Genomic DNA, 26,155 nt, shown 5'->3' with positions numbered 1-26,155 from the left:
TTCTACCTGGGATTTTAAGTAGCAGATATGAGATTTGCATGCCTAGGTAAATTATGATTGGCCTAATCCAGAAGCTAGCTGCTTCCATTTGTATGATGAGAGCACTCTGAATCAGCTGCCTATTTTGAGAGTCCATATGCTCAGAAGATTTGGGGATAGAACATGCACACACATGACCAGATGTAAGAACATGTGTTCTACACACATATATGACCTATGAGTAGGTGGCTTATAGCTTTCCAGCTTTGCTGTTCTTAGCTCTGGATTACACTAGAACAAGCTCAGAACCACTACTGCAGCATCCAAGTACTGACAAAATCTTCCCTGTTTTCCTTGCCGCTAATCTGGGGTCTGATCTGAGAAGGTGTTGAAGTCCATGGGAGCCAAGGTGATTTCACAACATCACAGAATCAGCATCTTAATCACATTTAAAATATTTCATTAATACAAAGCCAAGGAATGAAGGCAAACATTGACCGTAAGTAATCAGAGCTTTAAAAACCAAGTATGCTGTCTGCCAAACAGTACCAACCAGGATGACTTCTGTCTTACAGACATGAGTCAAAAGCTTAGATTAACTTTCAGCACTACTATATTGGTATTAATGATTGACATCTCAAGGACTGGTACAATGGTAGAGTTTGCGTGCTTACCAATGAAGGAGCAGAACTCCAGCAGGTACAAAAATAAAGAGTTCATAAAGCTCTGAGCGTTTTGGTCTAATAGAGAGGCTAGGATAACATTTCTGTAAAAAGTAAGGAAGTAGTCAGGGTGCCTAAAGGAGGCACCCTGAACAGATTTAAGGAGGGGAAGGAGAGAAGAACTGGGACTGGGATTTGGAACAAGTTTCTGTAAATGTTGCTTTAACTATTAATTGAGGAGTAAACAGTATATTAAATTCTTATGGAATATATGCATGAAAAGCAGTAGCACAAGTCAGATTTGCCCCATGTGGATGTTGTTTATGAAGCAGCCTCCTTGGAAATGTTCCTCAGACTTTTGACAGATGAACTTTCTGTAGGTTGTACGTTTGAACACGGAATGCCTATTGTTTCCATCTGCCTTTGGCTTGTACAGTTCCTTGGGGGCTTAATACAGAGACAGACATTTAGTGGAAAGAAGGGTTTATTGAGTGGCAAAAGCACATTCTAGGAGAATGCACTAAGAGGAGGGGAAAAAAAAAAGAAAAAAAAAAAAAACACCAACCACTAGTTTCTACAGAAATGAAACCATTGCAGAAGAAAAATGCTTTTAAAAAAACACATACATTTTTCATGGAGTGGGCCTAAAGCACTTATTTATATTTCATCTCTGTATGACACGGTTTCGCTCATCTAATTCCATTTAGAACATTACAATTTTTGTTTCAAATGTCTCTGTGCTGAAACGTATTCTCTAAAGTGCCCTGAAGCTGCTGGTATTGTGAATGTTATCTAAATGACTCATTCGAATTTTTAAGGACAACTCAGCTTAGAAATACTTTATTCTGTTTTTCAATTATTATTTTTTTAAGTTTTTAGTTTGGGGTGCAAAGAAGAAAGATGTAGAACAACAGATAGCATTTGAATGAAATCACACAATTGCTGCTGTTTTCTACTTTATGGGATGAAGCCAAACGTGCAAATGGCATGGTTTTTCCTGATATGCACAGAGTGAATCTTGATTGCTTACGGCATTCCTGCAAAGGCCATTTCATGAAAAATACAAATCTCTGTCTCTCTTTGATCGGGAGTCGAAAGACAAAGCTGCTTATATGATGTCTGTTTCTATTTTGCTGCTACACATTCTATAAATAGCAGAACTTCAGCTTAGCATTTCATGTATACATTGTCGTTGCACACCTGCATATACCTGTATTGTAAAATCCTAGCTCCAGCAAAACCGCAGTTTTCTTAAAATGCAAATTATACCATAATATCATATTCACAAACATTCACAAATACTTGTCTGCCTATACAGCAGGATAGGTTCTGTGTCATGAGGACAGGCTTTGTTGTTTTGCTGAAGTAGACAAGCTTAAGAGGTAACTTACATGCTTTTGTAAAACAGGATTTAAACTCGGGAACTACTCCCTGACTTCACTGACGTTGAAAAGTCACTGTAGAAATGATACTCCTATAGTACTGACACACAGCAAGACAGGAATTCATTTGCTACCTGGTTACTTTAGCTGCAAGAAGAATACTCTAAATGAGTTATCTTTTCTTTCACACTGGTTGCTTCTGTACAGAGCCAAAAAGTTAATTGAAGGGGATGTCCTTCCAGACAGCACATAATCCTAGTTGAGATAAATCCACACAACTGCATGTTTTTACATATGGAAACATAGAATCTGATGGCTATTTATTGGTTGGTCCCTACAATTAAACTGAAGAAAGCTGGACTTCTGCTCAGTAGAGACCAAGCTTTTCTCAGACTGCCAAGATAAGCCCTTTGAAGGAGTCAGGCCGTTTTTCAGAACAGAAGAGCACCCTTTCCTAAATAACCTCCCCAGCCTTAACCAATGAGACAGCATATACGTATATATATATATCATTCCCTAAAAATTATGGCCAAAAAGGATACCAGATGCACCTACTGTGTATTCACAGATCATTAAATTTAACTGAAATATCCTAGCTGATGCCCAAAGACTTTAGTGAGGGCAAAGCACTCCTGTGCTTAGGAAACTATCTGCAACAGACACAGAATTGGCAAGACCAGAGGAAGCCCTGCAATGGCAAGGAATTAATCATGTGAGATGTACACAAATGATCCTAGCAGATGAACCACACCTCATGCTATATGAGGTGAAAGATCCACACAGCCTGCCAATCTGACCCAGGGAAAATTCCCTCCCAGGCCTACTAAGGCAATATATAATCACTCGCTATACCACCTACGAAGAGATCTCCTGCTGCAGCCAATCTCTGATTCTGCAGAGGAAAGTAGCTAATAAAAACAAAAAGAAGAACATCCAAAATTCTTTGTTCCTTGTGCAAGGGAAGGAGATGAAAAGAAATCTACCCTGATCTTCTTCAGACAACTCACCGAAACACTGAGCCATGACATTCAGGTCTGTTAATTGTCTTCATGGGGAGTCGCTGGCTATAAGCTTTTCAGTGCAATGCTCTGCCATAAAGGAAAGGAACGAGCAAGGATAGCTGTACAGGGCCAGAGCCATTCAGCCCAGGCTCATCTAAAGGTTTGAAGTGATCACAGCTCTCTCTGCGTCTTTCCTAGAGGGTCAATTCTGATGTTGAATAGATCCTGCAGCCAGAAAACAGCTTCTCCTTTCAAGACTGAATTAGATGAACTTCAGCTTCTGACAGCCAGGTGGATAAGCCTCTGCTACCAGGTATCTTATTCAGATGGCCTCTCAGCCTGCTCCTCAATTAACTGAATACTCTGAATTCCTTAAGCTCCTGATGCTTGTTTTATAAAATGCTGTAACTTATTTTATAGTTCAGCTTGGTCAGAACAGGACACACCATCCAAGGGGAAACTTACAAATAGTGCTAAGTCTTTCTATTTTCATGGATCATGTCAGCACTTTTTTTTTTTTCTACAGCACAGCAGCAAAAATTCAAGTTACAGGAATTATCTGTGATGCCACCTAAGTCCTTCTGCAAGCCATTGCTTTCCAAAATATAATTTAAACCATTCTGTGTTCCAATATATACCAGCTAGGGTATGGCTGTATTAAAACACGCTTGTTTGTTGCAATGGAAAGATTAAACTAGCTGATCGCTCTTTATCTGGTCTTATTGTTTATCTCCTCACTATTTTTTGCATTGGACTTGACCAGCAGACAATACACATCACTGACTAGACCACCGATTAAGATTTGCCTGTTCCCCCCTCCCACTGTGTTGAGAATAAATTTACAATAAAAATGCCTGAAAGAGCCTGAATGAATTACAGGGAGAGGATGCATGCCGATAGTGACTGTCACAACTGGAAGCAGAGAAAGATTATTGAACGAGTATTTTAGGCAGTGGGTAAGCTATAAAACTGGAGAATTTTTCTTTGCTCGTACAGAGAGAAAAAAAAAAAGTAGAGGAGAGATTTTGCTCAGGGGATGTCAACTGCACTGCTGATTGAGGTGGAAAACCTGTGAAGGAGCCCCTTGTTAGAACTGTTGGCAGTGTATCATCCAGTGCTGTACATGCTTTCTCTGAACCAGGCAGGGATTTTTCATTTCATACATCATTCAGAACTTGCTGTAACCCTTCCAAAAGTCACATTATATTGTCATACATTCCCACTAACACAAAGACCTTCATTTCATGAAGAAAGTAGCTGTTCTGGAAGATGGGGACAGGGAGCAGATGCTGTCAGTTGCCTTTTCACATTGAGGCACGCCACCAACATGCATACTCGGGGAAGCAGTGTTTCTACTGGAGATGAATTGCATCTCCCCACCTCTCAGCACCTGTCTTCCACATGGGGTTTAGCACCTGGGTGTTCTGCATCTTTCTAACACCTTTCTCCACTGCCAACCTATCATTCCATGCCTATTCCACTACTTACTACATTCCCAGCCAAGTTAAACACAGGAGTTGCTTCCAACAAGTAAAAAAAAAAAAAAAAACTAAAACCTAAGAAAAGCTCAGCAACATATCTTAAACCATTGGCTCTAACCCTCCCTATTCCCTAAAGAGAGGAAGGCTAGTCCATATCATGTTTCCTTCATAGGAAGGGGATCACTTTTCCCTCAGCAGAAACACTACAAAGCAAGCTATATCAGGAGTAAATGCTGTATTGACAAAGACCTTACTTTTTAGATGAGTTATCAAAGGTTTGATCAGTGGAATCAGGGTATCAAACAATAATGTTCAGTCCAGAATTTATACATCTACTCCAGTATACGAGCCAAATACCAATTTAGGTATTCTGCCACGAAAGAAAAAAAAAATCTTGCTGCTGATTCTGTTGGATAAATCAGTTTTTACTACTGTGCACTAGTGACATATGATGTTATACAGTTGTCACACTGTCCTACAGTCACCATGCATGTTTCACCCGCCTTTGCATTGCTTTTATACCAGCTCTTTAAATTCTTTTTGCATCCTGCAGGATGAGATGAAGGTGCTACATAATAGGAGATTAATTATGTTGTTATTTAGACACAATCTTGCTGATTCTTCCTCTGACATTTCTATATCCAGTATCACTTGAAAATCAGTACAACAAAGTATTAGAGCTCTGCATCAGCCCATACAAAATGGTAATTAAACTGAATTGAACTCATCCCCAATGTAAGTAGTTAAATACACAAACCATTCACTGTACACATTCACAAAAGATAAGAGTAAGGCTCACTTGGGTTAGAAGAAATGTGAAAAGGGCATTTTAAAGCATGGCATTTTTTTGATGGTGGTGGGTTTGTTTTTTTTTGTTTGTTCGTTTTTGTTTTGTTTTGTTTCATTTTGCATGTGTTTGTTTTGTTGTTATTATTTGTTTGGTTGGTTTTGGATTATTTGGTTGCTTGTTTGTTGCTAATTTAAGACGAAACATCTCTCAAGACATGTTATACAAGCCCAGCATGACAGTGCTGAATCCACTGCAGGTATAAGCTAGTAACTTTGCTTCCTGAAATCTAACCATTATGATGACAGCATTAACTTACCAATCTCATCTTTCTTCCTGCAAAAATGTCCTATTCACCCTTTCTTTCTCTTTCAGAACAGCTTCCTGTCCAAACTTTGAAAAGCCTCTGTCTATGGAAGCAGTTTTGGAGCCCAGGATAGCCAGTAACCAGGCAATGTTAAGGAATGTTGGCACTACTACCTGCCTATTCTTCACCTATTTAGTGACTGAAATAGTACTTTAGTGGTCAGGAATGCCAGCACATCCATACTTCAAATTGCCTTTCTACAGTAGGAAAATGGAATAAATACAAGTCAGACTAGGATATCTGAATTTCCACACCTTATATGTTTTTGTCCCATTGCATCTGCCTGATAATCATCTTTCAAGGCCAAAGGGAAAAAAAAAAAAAGCAAAAAAAAGCTAAACTTAATTTGATCACTGTTTTCTATTAATCTTTGCTGTTTTCACATCTGATCTCATCAAGGTACAAAAGTATTGGCCTGCTCCAAACAGAAGCAGAAACGACCAAGGAAGCTGCATGAACATTTGATATGCTTTTTAGAATACAAACAAGGAAAGACTGATGGAGAATAGGTCAATTAGGCAATGTAATCTGTGTATTTTGTTAAATATATCCCTCCCACCCCCCAAAACTTAGATATTTAACTAAGTATCCATTAATAATGCGGCAAAACAATGAGGCAAAATTAGACAACATATATCACCAGATCAAATTTGAAAGCAAAACAAAATAAAACAAAACACTATAAACATAATGATGAGAAAACTTGTCTAATTATACACACTGCCAGTATTCATTTTTGACTCACAGGTAAATATTAAAGAATTTAAATAGTAATACCAAACATCTTTTTTTATAGCTGATTTATTAAATTGATGCAGTCCTTGCAATCCTAATCTCCAAATTGGCTACATAGCCCATGAAATATTGTGTTTGAAGAATAACTTTAATAACAAATTGTAAACAGGCTGACAGAGATATGTCAATGAAACCTAAAGAGCAAAAGAGACAAGTAAAACAAAGGAAAGTTGTATCACTTTGAGCCTTGACAGACTGTCTACTAGAAACTCTTGGATCTTTACCTTAGCCCTGGGAAAATGTATTGACTAATCTCACAAAAACTTTTTCTCCCTCTAATGATCTGTCAAGCTCAGGGTGATAGTTACTGTCTGGGCCAACCAGGTCATAGCCAGCACCAGTGAGTGAATGGTATTAAACACCAATGACAGTGGCATAAGGTGATATAATGCTAAGACAGTCAGAGCCTTTTCCAAAACTCACATAATTTGAATGGTCAAACACTTTCTGCTCTACTGCTTTACTAAGGCTTTGAAGACAAATATGCCTGAAAAAGTATACCAGGATTTGGACCTCTCTAAAATCATTTATGCCTCCATTTACTCTTTAAGGATAAAAATCTTCTCACTATTGAGGTTATTAATCACAATTTCAAAAAAAAGGAAAGGGGGGCGGGGGGGGGGCAGACCTTTCTAAATGTTCATGTATTATAAAGAGCAACAATGTTTTTCATACACTTTTACACTGGGACCTGGTTTTAGAAAGAGTTGACTGTAACAGTAAAATATCCACAAGCAGCTGAGAAACACTAACTGCACTCAAGAAACAGACAACATCTGTCTGATACACTGCTCACCTTCCAGTTGCTGGGGTAATTTAACTTGTGCTTCAGGTACTTTTCTGTTGGAAATACTTGCCATTACCAACAGCTAAGAGGAGTAGCTATGATTCCAGAAGAAGTGATGGCATTCAGTTCATCCAAATCTCTTACAGGGTACAGTCCATGCTCTGGATGTTCACAGATCAGAAAGATCTTAGGAAAAAAAAAAATCTTACATGCAGAAACAGAATTTCAGGAGACAAATGCTAAACCACTAAAGAAAAAAATTCCATCTACAACCATGAACAGATTTTTTTAATCTCTTTTCAAACATACTTATTCTATATACTGTTTGACAATGTACTAAAAAAAGGAATGTCTTAAAGCCACAGACCCGGTCAGAAACTTCAAGAGCTGAGAGTTGATAGTATGCTGTACTTACTGTTTTGATGAGTTTACACTCCATGAAGAGGAAGGAAACATCCCTCTGCACAGCATATGGCATCACTACAGGAGACAGCAACAAGAAACGACCTTCAAGGGACCATCTGCCAGTTCTGCTCCAATCACACCTCCTCCTTGCCCACAACATGACCCTTATACCAAGGAGACCAGCAAAGGATGCACATGGGAAACATCCTAAACAGTTAAAGCTCATGCTAGGTTTGCATCATTCACCCCACCTTTGTTATAGTTTTTTCCATCAAATGCCAAGAGCATTTAACCTTTAACACTGTTGTCCAGGAACATCTGAACATGCCACTGAAACCTTGGACCAGAGGTTGTTGTCCCTTCCTCACTGCTTCCACATCTTCAAATATTGTTTCAGAGAATAACAAAGGAAGGAAACTGCAAAAACAAAATGTGATCTTTATGGCAGATGGTACCACAGGATAAATGGCTGTCAATCTACTGTAAATAATTCATCATTGTCAAGTATGGTGCCCCAGTCATCTCAGCAGAAGTATATGATAGTAAGCAAAATGTAACATTTGTCACAGAAATACCACAGACATTATGGGGTTTTCTTTTTAACCCAAGTTAAGCACAGGAACACAATTTAGAAACATAGAATCATTAAGGTTGGAAAAGACCTCCAAGATCATCTGGTCCAACCACCAGCACCACCACTATCACCCACTAAACCATGTCCCTAAGCACCACATCCAACCTTTCCTTGAACACCCCCAGGGTCAGGGTCTCCAGTACGTTCCTGGATAACCCGTCCCAATGACTGACTGCTCTTTCTGAGAAAAAAATTCTCTTATTTTCCAGCCCGAACCTCCCCTGGCACAACTTGAGGCCATTCCCTCTAGTCCTATCACTAGTTACCTGTGAGAAGAGGCTGACCCCCAGCTCCCCACACCTTCCTTTCAGGTAGTTGGAGAGAGCAATAAGGTCTCCCCTGAGCTCCTCTTCTCCAGACTAAACAACCCCAGTTCCCTCAGCCGCTCCTCACAGGACTTGTGTTTCAGGCCCTTCACCAGCTTCGTAGCCCTTCTCGGATGTGTTCCAGGGCCTCGATGTCCTTCATGTAGTGAGGGGCCCACAACTGAACACAGCACTCAAGGTGCGGCCTCACCACAGTTCAGTACAGGGGGACGATTACCTCCCTGGCCCTGCTGGCCACACTATTTCTGATAACAAGCCAGGATGCTGTTGTTGGCCTTCTTGGCCACCTGGGCACATTGCCGGCTCATGTTCAGGTGAGCATCAACCAACACCCCCAGATCCTATTCCTCTGCACAGCTTTCCAACCACTCTGCCCCACACTTGTAGCATTGCATGGGGTTGCATGATTTTGTGATTCTACATGGCTTGGGAAATTTAACTCTACTCTGAAAAAAATATTGTTCCAAACTGCATGTCTAAATTCAAACTGTAGATCCAGATAAGCATCTGAGCTGGCCATCTTAGGCTCCCTGTATCCTCCACAGAGATCTACTCCATGCAATGATTCATCTCCTCCTACAGCAGCTTGATTTACAATCTAGCAAGACTTTTACAGATACTTTAAGAACAACTTCCCTTGCATACACATCCCTGTACAAGCAGGTTGGCCCTTGTAACCAGAGAAGTGAGCTGAGAGGCATTGACTTTCCATTCCCTTTGAGATGATGAACAGAGAATGAGAGAAATAGGCAAGAGTCTTGTTCTGTTTCTTCTCTAAGTCCCCAGTGTGGCAGTCAGTGCATATCACTGTTTTCTGCGCATTTAGGCCACTAACAATTTATTTAAAAAGTCCTAGAGAAAAAAATAATTAGGGAGGCAACTGGGGATCACAAGACATCACTCAGTCCCACAACTCCTAGCACAAAGCCTGTGATAGTAATGCTCATGCCTCAACCCTCTACTCCTCCATCACTGCATCCAGCCTCTGATACTGGGGTCAATATGGGAACATCTGGGGAAACAAGCAGAAGGTAAGTAGAAGACACATTTCTGAATACTGCTCTTACGATTAGCTGCATTTCCATTACCAAGCTCTGAACAATGCAGTTTTCCAAGGCTATTACTCCCAAGTTACAGGGGAGGCCAGCCAAACAAGGAACAGGATGAGTTGATTCACAGGGAATAATCCAGAGAAAGTACAGTATACAGAGAATTGCTTGATCCCCTGTATAGAGATCAACCTGGCTGACCTGGAAGGGTGGTTTGTATCATCTACTAGTCTGCCAGAAAAGGTTCCTTCTGGTTTAGGTGCTGTAGCTTAGCAGCATTGAATACACACTAAGTGGGGTCTTCTTTCTCTGCACCTCCTAGACCCAGCTTGAGAGTTTAGCTATTTACCTCAAGACAAAGTGGTACCTTTTTTTTCCTTTAATCTCCTGAGACTCTGGCTGATGTTGCTAATGCACTCCTAGCCATTATGAGATAGGCTTCCTTAACACCCATAACAGATGTGGCATAGGATCAGCCTCAAAGCACCTCAGACACTGCCTTAAAGCAGCCCTGAGAAGACACATTACCCTGAACAACAGTAGCATGGATGAGCTTGAATTGCCAGTGTTGTTCCAAACTGTAGAAACAGCAAGTAGAGGTGAGGTATGGGATCAATATTGCATTCATTAAGATAAACAATGCTCGTGCAATTTTGTGAGAGAAGGTGGGTATAGTATCTCCCCTCCATCTTCTTCTTTCTTTTCTTTCTTTCTTTAGCCTCTTGTCACTTCTCTCTCATTTCTGCTCATTTCACCCACATTACAGCTGTAGATAAATAAATGACAGGCTGTGGCCTAGCATCATGTGACAGATCATCCTACATCAGCTCTGAAAAACGGAGATGCTGTCAGCTGTCTGGTTCTCCTCACATTCACTGTCAGCATCAGTGCATTCGGGCTGCATGTCACAGTCATCTGAACAAGATGAATACAGTACTGTGAACATCAGCTTGGGAACCAAGTCAATCAAACATGTGACCACAGCCACACACAAGTATTTGTGCTGAGAAACTGCCACAGAGAAAGGGTTTCCAATGCCCTGCTACGTACTGCCACTGGTAGTTTTTAATTAAAATATCTGCTCAAGCTCATTTGAAAAACAAAGAGGAATTTTTGTGGTGAGGGTTTTTTTGCAGAAACTTGTAAAGAAAATCTCAGCGGCCCTTTGGTTCAACCTCAACAACCTCAACAAAGACTGGAATAGTCAGGGGCTAGTCTTGGTGTTCCTAATCTCACTGGAGTAATCTCACTGACAGGCTCCCACAGTGAAGCAAGGAAATTAATATGTGCTACCCACATAAACTTCTGTCAGAGGTGGGTCAGAGGAGAAAAATATTGTCTCCTTTCCCTCGTACAGCTAATACAGCAAGGAGATAAAATTAGAGGGACCAAAGAGGAGGCTGTGGTAACTTAAATTCCATTTGGAAAAACAGATGCCATGGCTCAGTGCTACTCCCTTCATGGGACAACATGGTTGTGCACTGCCCCCCGTCCTACCACCCCCTTCTTTCAAGGCTGCCTGGTTGTGTACTCCATCCGAGTCCACCGGGGGTTGTGCACCACTCCTCACCAGGGCACTCTGAATTGAGGAGGCCTTTCCCACATAATAAGAAGCTGCACAGGGGAAAAAAGGTGTGAAAAGGAAAAAATTAACAGTTCTCAGTGTTCCCAAAGCCACTGTATTTAATCAGATACTGTCCATAGTTTTTTCTTCCTCCCATCTTGCTTTCCTCTGTCCCCCAAATTTTCCTCTCAAAATATGTGCATGTCTTTATGTGCAGCTGCTGTAAAATATTTGTATTTTGTTGCCTGCTAGAGGTTGGTCTCTGAGCTGCAATCACTATGCAAACAAGCAGAAAAATGTTAACCCATTGTGCCTGTGCTGAAACTGGTTTCAACATCAATGAACCAAAGCAGTGCTCTGGGAAAACACCAGAAATGCCTTTAGCAATGCACTGATAGAAAGCAGCATTCACCCAGCTGAAGTGGCATTTATGGGCAAATTTTTGAGCACTGTCCTAAAATGAAAAATATGCAGTACATTAAAATGAGTATTGTAAAAACATCAGGAAAAATGCCAAAACTGTAATGACCTTGTAGCAGTCAGAGAACAGTCCTATTCATAGAGAATTGGACTTCAGCTCAGACAAAAGACAACTTTTTTGGCTCTGTGTGGAGGTTCTCCAACCAGAAGAGCCATTTGAATTGTCTGTGGAAGTCTGCACTCTCTCCAGCAGCTGACACAAATGTCAAATCTTCCCGGGGTGACAGGACTTCTGCTATATGGTCATGCTACCTACAGCACGGGGACAGAGGAAGAGGAACTTTTGTTATGAAAGCATTTGCTATCTTTATCTTCCTAAAAGGAGTGATGGGGTAAAACTGAAGGAAAAGCTGCACAATGTGCTTTCAATAAAACTTAAGTGCTTTCACGATTTCTGGGACTGTTTCTCTCAGCCTTGCCTGGATTACCATCTCACTTAGCACCTTCATGAGAGTACCAGCACATTCAGTACCTTACCTGAAAATGAAAATTTACCTGAGTCATTTTCAGCTGTGCATCACGTGCACAGCTACACCCCTGTGCACTCAGAACTGGAACAGGTGAATGATGGTTGAAGACCATCCCCTTTGGTGAGGATCCCTCCATGACTCTTCTTTACCTAACATGATTTCTGGCAAAAGGAAAATTCTCCTTGTATCCTTCTTTTTAGATATAACTGCAACTGAACTAGGCAGTGTATGTGGAATATGATACTCATTATTAAAAACAGCAAAAATGAAGGTAGTTTACTTAAATTGGTATAATTTTTCCCCAAATTCCCAAAGACAACCACTACAATTCCTTCAGACTTCTTTATCATCATTCTCCCAATCACCAGGGACAGCCACATAGAAGAGTTATCTTCATGTGTAACTGTGGATATGAATCAAATGAAGAGCCTACTTCTGAAATATATACTAAGTTGTACAAGCCACTAGTGATCTGTGATTTGCCTAAACAAACAGTTGTATTTATTTAAGCAGCTCCCTGCACTGACAGGGACCTCAAAACAGCTCAGCATGAGCAGACGAAAACTAGACTGTGAAATTAGTTCACAGATAAAGTGAAACTTTCCAATGAAGTTTTACTATTCATACAAACAAAAAGGAGAGGGGGAAAAACATATAAACTGTGGAAAGTTTCTTCAGTTTTATGTCACGTTTCCCTGCCCCTGACACACACGCATGCACAAGAAAATAAGTAGTGAAGCTAGGCTAAGACCATACCCGATTCTGCTAATATCCAGACCTCCAGACTTCATCCATTTGCAGGATAAAACAGTTATATCTTAGTTCACTGAGGTTAGAACAAAACTGAGTTTTTCCTTTATACAAATAGTGGAAGAAATTTTACTTTGTGTTTAGGAAAAAAAATTATGGTTGTTGAAACTTCAGAACAATCTATGTTTAAAAAACTAAGTCTTTAGGACCTAGAAAAATGGGCTTTTATTTACAATAAGGTGCAATTACCTGATATATTATCAAATTGATGGATATTTTTTAAGTTAGATCTTATTGTAAAATGCAGGCTGTCTGTTGCCAGCATCTGAGTAATGTGCTGGCTGATTAACAGATCTCTTTGTACAAGAAGAGGTAGATAATCCCTAAGCTCACGTCTTCTAGCCAAACAGACACATTATTATTGCTGTGTTCAAAGTTCTGAATGGTCATTTACAGTAAAAGCAACAGCTTTCACTGGAAAACAAATAACTTGCCAAGAAATGACAAATTAAAAAAAAAAAAAAAGGCAAATCCATTGCAAATAGCCAAATGATGAAGCTTTGTCAAAGAACAAACTTGAGAAACACTGTAACTTGATCATCTATCCCAGACCTGAATTCTGCTATTCATTCTGCTATTCCTTTGGATTGTACCAAGAGGAATACAGAAACTAACAGAAATGTAAGCTTCAGAAGACAATATGACCCTTCTTCTTTTTTTGGAGGGTGGAACGGGGTGGGGATTGGAGAGGGAAGGGGGAGAGAAAATACAAGCTATAAAATGTGATAAAGTTTTAGTGCCAAGTAATGCAGTATGAAGATGAACTGACATTACTAGAACAGATATAATTCCTGGCCCTATTTGGTGGAGCTTATTCACTGTGTTCATCACTTGTTATCCAAGCTGTCACGAAAATTGTAGCACTTACCATACACAGTCTTAACAAAAAACACACCTTTGAAAACTGTGTTAAACAAACTGAGATAATTCATGACAGAGTTGCTAAACTCACAGGAAATGGGTTTGTTTTCTGACCAACGAGCCAAAATCTCTAAGATTTTTCATGACAGGCAGTTCTCATATAACCACTGCTTACGTTTTTCTTGTCAAGAAGCTTTCTCAAATCTCAGTCTTGTGGGTAATTGCCAAGAAAGTATAAGACTCCAAATTCTTCCAAATCTCAAGTGTTAATTGTTGGGTCAAACAGAATCTAGCAGGTCATCCTTGTGCCACATCACCACCCTAGTCAGTATGAAGTAGTACCTAATAGACCAAAAACATTTGGGATATTTGTTTGTGTTCTTTTACACTAACATTGTACATAAGCCATCCTACTTAACTGAGATCTGGAATATCATCGTGATATTAGGACAAGACTTGAGCCAGTCTCAACTCAATTACTACTCTAGAGTAGCATAAACACAGTACCCAGTATGGAGCCTAGCCATATTAGTTTGACAACTGCATACAAAGAGCATGCTTCTTTCATCATTTACAACTCTGCATGGCAATTAGAATTGGTAGGGTCAGACCAACATATAGCCAAAGAAAGGAAGAGAACAAGCCTGCATCCTGGGCTATCTGGATAAATGAAGGAGAGCTGGCCAAACAGTGAACTAAGCAATTTAAAATTAAGTCATGAAATGACTTAGCTCTGCTGTTATTCACCGAGTTTCATTATTCATTGTATGCAGAGAATTGCCAGGCCATTTGCAAAATACTTCTAGCTCCTGGTGATTTCACAAATTTTAACTATTATTCCTTTCTTCAGACACCCAATGAGGAAACAAAAACAAAAAACAAGCAAACAAACAAAAAAAGCAAAAACGAAACAACAAAAAAAAACAACTCATGTGAACTGGAAAATCATGTAACTTAAACATTGTCTAGCTAAAATGAACCTATCATGAATAACCCATAGACCAAAATAGATGCGCTTAATGCTTAAAACCAACAGTCACAGAAAATAGGTTTGATCTGCAAATAGTAAAAAGTAGGTTATTTACTGCATAATTTATTTGCAACAAAAATTTCAGGGTGTTGAGCTCTTTCCTGAAACAAATTTAAAATAATAACTATTTTGATAACAGCAAGAACATTAAAAAATAAGCACATAGATACAATAAATCAAATATATTTTAAAACAACTCAGAATTTGAAGGTTTACTTCAGAGCTAACATGGAAAAAGGGTGATAGAATCATAGATTCTATGTTCCCCCTTATTCTGGATGATGGAGAAGTCATTTTCAACACAGTGTCAATAAACTCATCAATTTGTTGAGAACAGAATTATCATTGCTGACAAAAACAAAAACAAAACAACAACAACAACAAAAAAAAACTTACTCCTTGACCTCAGGACATCATCTGACACTTTGCTACATGGAAACAACCATCTTGAGTACTACCTTGGGTAAGCATTTCAGCAGATAACATGTTGTCAGGAGATGGTATTAGGTAAAACAAGGCAATAAAAAAATCCAATAACGCTTCATTATTGTGAATAAAATAGGGCTTTACTCTTCTAAGGATGTATTTTTGACACCTCCAACTGTAATTTACTCAAAAGGTAAAAAATAATCAGAATTAAGTGCCATTGGTCTTTGAATGGGGGACTCCTACTGAGAAATAAGAGCTTGAAGGACACAGGGTAGAAGATTGAAACATTATTTCTCAGCAGAATTCTGATAACCCTTTGAAATTTTTCCATTTGAACTTCCAAATCTAGGTCTGCTCTTAATGATCTCCTTAACGTGGCCTAGAAAATGACCGTTGTTTGCTTATTTTTATCTGCTTTACCATTAACTACCTCTTTACAATGTTTTCTTAATTTTTTACAGTTGAAATTAACAGAGTTGCTGGAGACTCCGCCTAGGAGATGACAAAACACTCAATCTACAATATAGTCTGGACTTCAGATTGCACTAACAATTTTCTTAATAAAGGGAGTCAAAAAATATTGTAGAAATATGTTCCAAATCAGACATTTCTAATCTGCTTCTCTCTGTTTTTCTTAGTATCTCAATTCAAAATTCAATTTCAACAAAATATCAACACAAAATTTTACAAATTTTTGCATCTTCAACTCAATGACAGTTAAGGGAGGGCCACTAAAGAGAGGTGTACTAAACTGAAAACAAGCTGGTGAATGTTAGGAGGGGACTGAAGACTTAATCCTGCGACATCCTGTTCTGGTTAGCAGTTCGTAAGAATGTATCTTAACTTCATGTGAAATTTCACATGAGAAACAGCTTGCAAGACTGTGTTCATATTTTGCAATACTATGGAAAGTTTTCTGACTAAAATCAACATCACTCCTCACTTTTAAATTGTAAGGATTCTGAAAATGTAGGGAAAATTAATCAGCAAAATTGTCTTCTGGGCTTTTTCATTTTGGTTAATAAAGGGGAATCATTTTCAAGGATAGAAATAGCAGGTTAATGCCTAGTGCTCTACAGTCATCCAAAAATATTTGATGGACCACGTCAGGGCTATTCACCCAGTCTTATATACAAGGAAAAACCTCCTTCAGGAAGTTATGGACAAATTGAAAAACTAATCTTAGGTCACTGCAGGCTACCACTACAATTACTTCAACCTCCTTTTTCTCAAGCGTCCTTTGTGCCTTTACAAGTTCATTCTCATATAAATGTGTTCAGAATTGTACTCAGCAGGTGGAGAACTTCCCAAATAAAGGCTTAGATCAAGGGTGTGCTCACATGCAAACCTAGAAAGTGAGAGGACAAGGACATCCTAAAACATTTCCCTGACTTAGGGCTTGGATGGATAGACAAATCTTCAAACTTTTTTCAAATCTTACTACACTGCTCTGACTCCAAAATACTCAGTGCCTTGAATCATGTCATGTACATTGTTTTACATTATCTGCTCAGAAGTACCTATTTTACCTTTTGCCTAGCTTCTTCTGTTAGCCTATCATAGGATCATAGAATATCCTGAGTTGGAAGGGACCCATAAGGATCATCAAGTCCAGCTCCTGGCACCGCACAGGTCTGCCCAAAAGTTTAGACCATGTGACCAAGTGCACAGTCCAATCTCTTCTTAAATTCAGACAGGCTTGGTGCACTGACTACTTCACTGGGGAGCCTGTTCCAGTGTGCAACCACCCTTTCGGTGAAGAACCTCTTCCTGATGTCCAGCCTAAACTTCTAAACTTCCCCTGCCTCAGCTTAACATCGTTCCCGTGGGTCCTGTCACTGGTGATATATCCTTTCTCAGTTTCAGGGGGGAAAAAAAAAAAAAAGGAAAAAAAAAAAGGAAAACATGCTTATGTTCTACACATTTTTAGATTTTTTTGAAGTCCAGTTTCCTGTATTTACCTCTATGCCATATCCCCTCAGGATATATGAGTCACACCCATAACAATTAATGGCTTTGAATAATGCAATGTCATGTAACAAGAGGAACATATGAAAACAACACGTTAGAAAACTGCACAACAGCCAGCTTTCAGTAAAACAACAATATTCTCAAACATCTATCTAATTCAGATTGGTAATTTTATACAGAATATGAGATTTTGGTTTAAATACCCTTTAACATTGCATGGACCCAAGAATAACCATCTCTTCTTCGGTATCTTTTTGTTTTCAAGCCCTTTTTATACCCAGGGAGAAATAAAATGCAAGGGGGAAGAGGAAGAGAACAATTAATATGATTTATTAATATTATATATGCATTAATCATTAGCAAGCTATTCTACATTCATCACTTACAGGAAGACTCATCATTCAAACCATTTTTGGTACCAAAGTTAATTGCCTGATCTTGGGGCTGATCTTTCTTCCCTCTGAATTCAACCAGACAACAAATTCCACTTTTACACAAACCCTACTTTTTTTTTGCCACATATATATGCCCCTTTGTGTCAGCTGAAAAACTACCCTGTTGTATTTAGTCTATTTCCAAATAAATTACCTCTTAGGCCTCTTTCCTATTTGCTTTTTCATCATGATATCTGTATGCTCCCCATTTTTGGAGAGTTTTAGCATATAGCTATTGTTTCATTGCTGAAGCTGCTGAGAACATTGCAAGGTTTTTGTGTGTAAATCACCTCATTCTTTGCTCTTACATTTGACTTTCACATGTGCAGCCACTACATATGTAAGGTCTGATTTAAACATATGCATTTTATATTCATCTGCCAGTAAAATCACTACTTTGGTTAGTGCAGCAGAGTAAAAATAACACGTTCTTCCACCAGGAAGCCTACTTAGCAGAAGGATAGTACATAATAGGCAATACATAAAATACATCACCTATCTGTCATCATAGCAGATGACATCTGCTATGTCATATCTTTATGCAAGAGAACATCTTGCATTGCTTTAGCTGTCTGACTGCTGATTTTAGAGGCTGAAAAGCTTCTGGTGCTCATACCTTGCTGCTGGAATAAGGGTCAATCGACCATTACCTCCTCCAACAGGCACCAGCTTGTACAGGAAAGCTCTGGAGGGAAACTGCAAATCCACAAGCATCTTAAAATACTCGTTAATCAATGCAGAGTGTACAGTGCTGGAATGTACGCTAAGAACTGGCCTGCAAAAGTCAAACTGTGGTGATGGCATAAGAAGTAGGAGCTGTTGGCTATCACGGCCAGAAGCACAGTGCAGAAATCCAAGGCACAGCATACAGCAGAGGGATCAGTCTCAGCCATGAGGCAGAACAGAATAAGCTGCCTGCCACACTGCAGATCTCCGTTTGTTGGAGAATCTGACTTTGATGTCATTTCTATGTATTGAAGATCCCAATGCCAGGTGTCCTAACACTGGACAATGAGGTCCACAGCAAATCTAGAAATTCACAAAAGCCTGTAGCTTACTACAATCCAGAGCTTGTACATGAGTTACTTATCAGGGATAGTGGCTTAGACAGACTTGGAAAACAACTGGACAATCAGCAGCTACATCCACGCAACTCGGATATGCAAGCATATTTGTTTAAAGGTATTATGCTACAAACATCAGCAAGCCAAGCAATCACACAATTCAACTCTGTGTCACAGAGTACATTTTCTCTCCCCACATATGCAGTACGTTTATCATTTAAATTGTCCTCACAATATTTTTGTCACTGAACCAGCATTACTGGAGAATTGTCACTAATTCTTTTTTCATCTTTCAGAAGAAACCTTTCCCCATTATTTTATTTAAAATGTTCACATCACTTTGAAGCAATTTTAAAAATCACTGACGTTTTTATTTCACCAGAAGCAAACCCTCTTTTCTTAGCCTTTGCTAAACAAGAATGAAACCCCTGCTGTTTTCAGTGAGTTGGGATCTTCAAAAGTTATTTTGAAAATTATTGTTTTTAACAAAACAAATAAACAAAAATTGTTTTTAATTTACCTTTCAGTGAAACACAGCCCAGAAAAGTTGGTTGAAGATGGGTCCATTTCAAATGATGCATTTTGAGTTGTTTAAAACACACAAAAATCTTTCCCATGCTTTCTGATTGTTTCATTAAACCTATGATAATTTCTGTCAAGAGCTCCTGAATGTGCTAATGGACTTCAATTCCCTTGACTGCAATGGGAGCAACACACTTCAGCATCTCACAGGAGGTAACTGGCACCACATGACTAGATTTTCAAAGGACACAGTTTCTCAAACTACCTTTGTCCTGAAAGAATTCAATTTAATCAGCCCCAAAGCCTGTCTCGTTCATACAATGCATGTTTACAATAAAGCTATTTCTCCCATTGTACCCTGCACAACTTTCAAAAACAGCTATTAAATGGCTGCCTCCATAGTTCACAATCTCTTTAATTTGCAAAACTGCTCATCTCTTTTCTGAAATGTCAACAGAGCACTTGACCATTGTCTGTCAGGGAATCTCTACTCTATTTGAAGTTAAAAGAGCAAACAGACAACAACAACAACAACAACAAGCCAGGTTTCTGACAAGAAATAAGCTGGTTATTGGTTGCACAATATAAAAGAGGTCTGAAGAATTCAAGCCAAGTTAGAAGGTTCTGGATTTGAAACAATGACAACAATAATAAAAGTCACAAAAACTGGATTGACTAAATCAATTTTCTTGTAAAAGTGTCACAATTACAGATGGTAACAATCTGGAAATAGCTGCGAAGAGAAAATAATTACAAAGGGATGAAAATGTATTAATGCTCAATCGCAATAGATTTGTGGGAAAGTATATTCTGATATATTCCGTCTGTCCTTAATTCATCATTTGACTGTACTAAGTGCCCACTTTTACAAACAAAAACATTGCCTCAGTTGTTGAAATCCTTTATTTAGCAATCTGTGTAGGCTGAAATGTTGAAAACGGTTTCTAAATTCCTGGCTTCTGAATCTGTCTTCAAAGATGTCTCTGTCTACATTATCACGCAGCTGCAGGCTTTAATCAAAGGTCATAAGTTTTACCAATTTCTGTCAAACATCCTAGCATCATTCCTTCCAAGGAAATATCTACTATTCTACTATCAAATTCAAGGAAATGCCATTTAATCTCTAATTTTTCCAAAATAAAATGTTACACCAGGGATGCTAAGGAGGAAGAGAAAAAACCTTAGAGTATTCTTGAGTATGGCTTAAGAAGCTGGAAAATAGCAGACAAGATTTAGCTAGAATTCCAAACAAGGACAGCAGACTTCAGGCACCCAAGACACCCACATCCTTTTTTAAGCACCCGCAATCAAGCTGTGCTCCAAGAACCACTACTCTGCTGCTGTCTAAGCTGATCAAGTATTTCACTGTATAGTTACCTAGGCTGCCAGTATTCTCCATCTTACAACTCACAACTGCCAAGTATGGTCTAGAAATTAAACACAAGGACACCCAAGCTCTTTGAGATGTCCAAACCAGCAGGTGTGCTGAAAATCCACCTATGTATCCTCAAGATCAGGCACCTTTCAGGGTGGAGCACCACACCCCAAAGGTGCATGCCCTTGCCAGGAAGCAGAGAGCAGTGCTTCATGCAGCTACTTGCATAAGCAACCTCCAAGTAATTGCACGTCATACTATTGGAAAAGATACCGTATCATGCTTGCTCCTGGGTTAGACCTGCAATTCCATTCACATTAAATGCAACCTTAGAAGAAATATGACAAATAAAGTATTTTCATTCATTTGTACGTCACAAATGGCCAGTCCAATACATATGTTCCTGAAAGTGCAGGGAAGACAATCACAATACCCTATTTTGTAATCCCATTACGGGACTATGCTCAAACAAGTCCTTGGTGTTTAGGATGATTGAGAGTTGCCAGTATCAGTAGAACTGGAAGTGAGAGACAATGCACATTGAGAGGATGCACAACTCAGCAACAACAAATAACTGCAGCTTCCCAGTGAGGTGACACGGCTAATTTATGTCCCATGCTGAGGGGATGACTTTTAACCTTCAACAAGCACCTAACAAGGATGCACAAAGGTCTCCAGAAATTCAGTCCCCTTAATGATAGTAGTATTTGGGCTATTTGATACCTGCTTCTGTGTTATTGTGAAGTACCCACAGCATAATGCAGAGAGTAATAGATGTACAAACATGCTATTGCCTAGACTGACAAAAGCTACAGTGCCACTATATAGCTGTCTCACTACATGTGAAAACAAAACACACACATATACACCCCCCATCATGCTTTTTATTTTTCTGCTCAGACCATAAGTTAAGTTATTTTAGACCACAGCCCAAATAGACTAAATGCTTAGTGGACCTTCCCAAAAATAGTCTGCTCCATTGAGCTCAGCACTAAAGCTAGGAACCACATGAGATGTGTTCCTCACTGTTCTCAGTGCCATTAGCAATATTTGATACCATCACAAACAGAAAAAATAGAACAAAACATTATAGGAGCCAGGCTCGTCGAACACACACAAGTGTTCTTCAAGTGTTAGGGTTAAAGAAAATCAATTCCACTTTCAAAAAGTGGAAAGATTTGAGTTTTGGGAAGAGATATATTAAGGGATGAAATTTTGAGCACACTTACAATACAGTGCATGTTTTGCAGTACTCCATGTGTTACAGGACTGAGACAGATGTTTACACATGAAGAAGCTCAGCTTTCTTTCCAAGCAGTGTACATTCAGAGGACCTGCTAAACACTGGATGCCTTTATGTCACTGCCAAATAGTCTTAATAAGTGAAGCACTTCTCATTCCCAGCTAACATCTAAACATTATTAGCAAAGAAAAAGAAAGCTCCTTCTGTATTAAATAAACCAAAGCTTCTGCACTGCCGAACAGTCCTTTGCTGGTTTGAGTGGAGACTGAGAGGGCCATGGTAAGGAGTACAATGCTCCTTCTTCTGCAGAAGCAAAATAAGAGTGCTTTCCTTCTTTCAGGGCCTGAGAAAACAGCGTTACCCTCAGCTCCCACATTGTCTCAGCTGATGTTGTAAAAGGTTCCATCTGCTTCAGCCATGGACTCAGTTATCTTCCAATGCTTACTCTGCGCAGGCACTCACACTGTTACTGAAGATTAATGCTCATTACGGAAGTTCTATTCAAAGGCAAAAAGTAATGAATTTTTATTTTCAAAAGAATCCCTATGGATGCACGCCTCCACCCTCACCGTTACTTAAGCCTTTCCTCTGCAGTGTTTTGAGAAGACAAGATCATCCAGATAGACCCTTATCTTGATAGTCTTAATTGAACTGAGATCTGGCTTACTAAATATCAGTGAAACAAGTTACAAGCAGAATAATATTTGCAACTATACAACAGCATCATTAGAAACTGGTGTTCATTAATTTTCTCTATGGTTTATGATCAACTGTATGGACTACTGTACAGAATATTTAATATTTTTGCTTGGTTACATTCAGATTATTTATAAATGGGTTTGTTTTGCTTGCATAGGACAAAAAAAAAATATTGTCAAAGGAAACTTTTAGTTACAGAAGTTGTTACTTGGGCAGAACTATGTGTGGGTTAATGGATCTGCCCACTAAAGCTAAATAGCTTTAGCCACTTCAAACAAAAAACTGTGAAGAGTTGCTGTATGCCAAATTGTGGCAGAAAAAAGATCCCTAGCATTGTTTGCCTAAACCATGAAACATCCTAGCTATGTAAACATTACTTCTTCTGAAGATTAACACATGGATAACAAGTTCCTGTCATGATGAGCTCACAAATGGAGTTTAAATAAGAAAGGAAAAAAAAAAAAAAGACTAAGAACATTAGTTTCAGCAAAATTGTAGCTTAGGTTCCTTCTGCCATTTCCCAACTGTCACCGGGCTTCTCAGAATGGCATATTTTTATTTCATTGATCAAACCAAAATAAATAGAAATATATAAAGAAATAAACTAAAATAAAAATATCTTTAACAAAAAGTTCAATCATTTGTTACTAATAAAAAGAACTTAAAAATAAACAAACAAACAAACAGTAAGTGAGCTCACAGTTCCATGAGGGATTTAGCTGTTCACCTAAAAAGAACAATAAGCATACCTTTTCTTTACTGAAATCTTAGATTGGCCATTTCTATCAGGCCTTCTAATGTCTATGAAACATAAACAGGAGTAATAAGCATGCCAGGGTTCCACAGGCAAAAAGACTTCAGTCTGTTAAGTGGACACATTAAGGTCCTCTTCAGTAACTTTCCTCTGCAAAGCTCCATCTAAAGCATGACTCACTTCCAGGTTTAAAAAAAATAAGTGAAGCTTTTAGGTTATTTTTCTAGATACTCTACTTCATTCACCAAGTTCCCAAGAGATATGGGAATACGAAAGAAATGGGAGAAGGGGGTTTAAAATGAAGTAAACAAAAATATTTAAGGAAACCAGGAAACCACATACAACAACATGTAATATTCCACTCTCTCTGCTAGAAAGTGTGATGAATGAATAAAGCTATGGAACAACACCATTTCCTTTTAAAAATCCCAGTGGTATCAAAATGGTGAAGATTTTTTCAGCACCTATGGAAAAATGTACAGTGGTGTCTATCAAAAAAAATCATCTCTTACATATACAGGCTAATTGACCAAAGGTGGGTTTTCCCCAGTGCCAGGTGTTTTTTTTATGAAGACTCACATTCTCCAGAAGCTGCCTCTCTTTCAGAAGGCCTACTGACCAGCATAAGCATTACCTGGGACCCTACTTATCTTATCTCATTTCCTTAAAGCCTAATTAAAACATGAATCTCCTAGTTGTTAAGTCAGGCTAGCCTGCATTCTGCTGAGCATCTCTTTCATAGTTTAGGTGAAAGAGATTAGTATTTTTTCCTAAAATCAGAACATAAAGAAAGGTTACACAGTAAAACATGCAATGTTCCATAAGACAAAGCTCAAATATGATGGTGCTTACTTATAAATTTTGTACGCACATAATACTGTAAGTATATACTATATACAAGTGACGATTGATAATTGAATTAGCTCTTTCTTCTTCAGCGGAAGCAGAGTACTTTCTTACTGTCTAAACTTTCTTACCCAGAAGAAATGTGCATTAAAAAATGAGGCCTGTTTTGAAGATTCTTTTTCATATGGTAACATTTCCTCAGGCCACCTATAAGAAAAGGGTTTGTACCAGACATAATCTTTCTTTTACCACACTTGAAGAGTCAAATACAACTAATGACAATACAGAATCCCTGAATGTAGCTCAAAATGTTTGTTTACTATCCATGAATTTTACAGAGTTATGACTATCGGTTTGCAGAAAGTGGCTAGCTAGCACAGGATCAAGTAATAAACCATTTTTTTTCAAACAGACTAAGATACTAATTTTTGTAAAAGATTGAGAGCTGCAGCCTCCTAGCAGTAACTGTGTTTAAAAATAGATGCATTTGGAAAAGATTTTTAAAGTGTAATTGAACTCAGAACTAACTGAGCTAGTTTTAAAACCAAAAGAGAAAATAAAGCCTTGTTGCTGAGTGGACAGTCAATTTAACCAGGCAAGATATAGGCACAAATCTTTCCCAAAAAAACAGCATAGGTAATGTACCTCTAACAGTCTTTAGACTATTTGTAGATATTTAAATCTATGGATTTCAGTTGCTCCAAAGTTTACTTTTACTGTCACCTTAACTTTTATGTCATACTCATACCGACAAGTGCTGGCTGCTGGATTATCTTCTATCTGAGAAGGAAGTAATTCAGTTTGTGTGAACTTTCATCATCCTTGTGACCCTTTATTCTTTGAAAAGATTATTGTTGAGCTATGTTTGTGCCCAAAAACTTTCCTCTGCTCATCGTTCCTTAATTACTTACATATTACCTTAAGATAATCTTAAAACATCAGTAATCTGCTTTAAAGCAAAACCCTTTGGGTATAGGAGCACAGAGAGATTTAGAGCAAGTTTTTCTTCCTAATCATTTGTACCTGTCTTGCTAAGTACAGTACATCAACCATGCCCACATCCTGGATTTAAATTTATAATGCTTAGCTCACCAGAGGGATTTACCTTTGCAGGCAGGAAAGAGGCCTGTTCAGATGCATCTTAATGTCTGAATCATTTTCAGAAAAACTGATTATGCAAATTAAGATGAATAGCATTAAGAAACATATCTTAGTGTTCTGAATTGTAGCAGGAAAAGGTTGGCTTAGTATGCTTTCCTTTATCAGTAGATGAGCAATACCAGATACTGGGGGCTTGTCGGCATTTGCCGTTCAACACAACGATAGAGCAGCCCCTGCTATTGATGTAAAATCAATTCCATAGTTTCTTCCTCTCTTCTTCTACTCCCCTGCCCCTTATCTAGCCCCTCTGCCCTAAAATACCCTATGAAAGGACAGCCTTTTTTGGATTAGGATTATTCCCCTTAGTTTTACACTTTAATCTTCTGTATGCTAAACACCACTTACAGGAAAACGTGTAATGTCCTCGAGAAGCTGTTTACCAAGCATGGCCTCATTGAACCAACATAATTAATGAACATTAATCCAGACAATAACTCAGCAGACAGTCAGGAATGCAGTGTCAGCACCCAGTGAGATGAAAATGGGATGACATTGTGTGTGCAAAGAAGGAAAGACTTTCATATTAAAGGAATCTAAGGAAATGGAAATAGGAAAGGCTGGGGAGTTCAGTTGGAGGCAGATTTCCACACTGTCAGATTCGTGTTTCAGTACAAAGTTTTTATCTTTCTGGTTATAAAAGGACAAACTATGGTAGAACCTCACTGATGTTGTAGTAAGTCTTAAAACATGGTAAAAATTTCCAGGTTTCTTGGTCAGTGAGAAGCAATTAAACTCCATGTTGCCCAAATTAGCAGTAAGGTAACTGTATAATTTCAGTTGCAGTACT

The sequence above is a fragment of the Anser cygnoides genome, chromosome 2 (genome assembly GCF_040182565.1).
Source record: "Anser cygnoides isolate HZ-2024a breed goose chromosome 2, Taihu_goose_T2T_genome, whole genome shotgun sequence".
Lineage (NCBI taxonomy): Eukaryota > Metazoa > Chordata > Aves > Anseriformes > Anatidae > Anser > Anser cygnoides.
Note: the sequence above shows the minus strand (reverse complement) of the source record.